The 1,921-nt window shown below is 37.3% G+C and overlaps 1 non-coding gene across 1 annotated transcript; it reads left to right on the forward strand.

Annotated features, from left to right (window-relative positions):
* The first annotated feature begins 823 nt into the window (after window positions 1-823).
* Window positions 824-1,041, forward strand: LOC115833508. Its single transcript, XR_004028924.1, has one exon. It is a non-coding gene; the product is annotated as a small nucleolar RNA U3 (small nucleolar RNA).
* The last annotated feature ends 880 nt before the right edge of the window (window positions 1,042-1,921 follow it).

Genomic DNA, 1,921 nt, shown 5'->3' on the forward strand with positions numbered 1-1,921 from the left:
GATCCCTGTACTAACGCCACCATTTTAGGCAAATTACCAACATTAGACATCAAGCTCCTGTGCCATAGTTCAGTACAATGGCAGTTGTGCATACATTTATACATTCATCCCTCCATCCATTCAAAAAATATTTGTTGAGCACCTACATTTTACCAGGTGTATGGTGATGGGAATATCGAAGAGAACAAGATGGGTCTTTGCTCTCCTGGAGCTTTAAGTCTAACAAATGGTACATAGTAGACATGTTACATGTTTGATAAATTTATTGATACGTTTAGTTTCATACATACTTCAAAATTTAACTCTGAGTGTGCATGTTTTTGTAATCATTTGGTATTTAGAACTAAAGAGGGGAGATGAATCACCTATACCTAATTTCTTACACTCGTGCCACTGACAGTTTTATTATATTAATCGTTCTATCATGTTACCACTGATGGTAAGAATGATAACTTTAAGATCTTCAGTGATGGTTGCTATATTCTTATTAGGACAGGAAAGTGGACTCAGACACCTTTAATAAGAGTTGGGAAGGGCTTCTATGTAGCCTTAAAGAAATCCAGTTATCTCAGTGTCAGTAAAGAGTAGTGGTTTCCAAACAACTCGGGATATAAAATCAGATAACCTGGATTTGGATCTCAGCTCAATAATAATATTGGCCTGGAAGGGTTTTGAGGAGTAAATGAGACAATTTAGGTGAATCACTTGCCATAAAGCCCAACACAAAGCTCTCAGTAAAAGTAGTAATAGTAACAGTTGTTTTTGTCATTGTTTGTTGTTACTACATTGATTTCTTACAGCTTCAGTTAACTAATAATTTACTAAGGCTATACTTTCAGGGATCATTTTTATAGCTTATTACTAGAGGAGTTAATGTGAATGTGTAGAGCACCAGAAAACTTGAGGAGGAGGTGCAGCGTTCTCTCCTGAGCATAAAGCCGGCCCTCAGTATTGTGTTGCCTCACTGCAACTGCCATTTGCCATTGATGTTGATTGTTCTCTTTCACTGAGAGAGTAAGAGGACAGGATACGTTCTGAGTGGCTCCTGTTTATGTTATTAAAAGTAAAAAATAAAAAATAAAAGAAAAAGGAATTTACCGCATCCTGGCTACCCAAACCTCATAGGCTTTCAAATGTAATTGCAGGAGAAAATGTGACTTTGCTTCTCTTTTTGATCTATACATCCCCTCTGTCTAGTTCTATGCTGCACCAAAGTCTGTCCCTCCTCTCTCTCTCTCTCTCTCTCTCTCTCTCTCTCTCTCTCTCTCACACACACACACACACACACACACACACACACACACACACACACACACAGGAATTAAGCCAGAGATGGTATGTCAGCTGTGATGGATTGATAGTTCCTGCCTGGGATAATTTCGTGAGAGGAATCCTGAGATTCCACTGGAAATCAAAATATAAAAGTAGCATGATTATTAATGTCAGTTGAGGATTTGGATAAGTGATAGCATACATACTCTACTGTCAAGAAAGGATAGGTCATTAACACTTCAGTATAATTTTAAAACTGTTTATATTTGTAATACACACATGCCTTTTAAATATTAATGCTTATTATGGAATAAAAGTCTTGGTTCCCTATTAAATAAATTTCTGGCATTAGGAAGCAAGTAAGATTTTGTTGTGAGGGCTGCATTGCCTTTCTGAAATTATATGACGTAATGATCTGTTCTCTTGCATAACTTGGGCCTTAATTTAGTGATTCCACAATTTTATTTGCCATAAATAAAAAAGTAAGAAAAAATACTTCCCTTAACAAAAGTTCCACGACGATATCCCAAAGACATAACACTGTATATTCATACAATGGATTGCTCATCAGCAACTTAAAATGAAAGAATTGGCTGGGCGCGGTGGCTCATACCTGTTATCCCAGCACTTTGGGAGGCCAAGGTGGGCG

The sequence above is a fragment of the Nomascus leucogenys genome, chromosome X, assembly GCF_006542625.1.
Source record: "Nomascus leucogenys isolate Asia chromosome X, Asia_NLE_v1, whole genome shotgun sequence".
NCBI lineage: Eukaryota > Metazoa > Chordata > Mammalia > Primates > Hylobatidae > Nomascus > Nomascus leucogenys.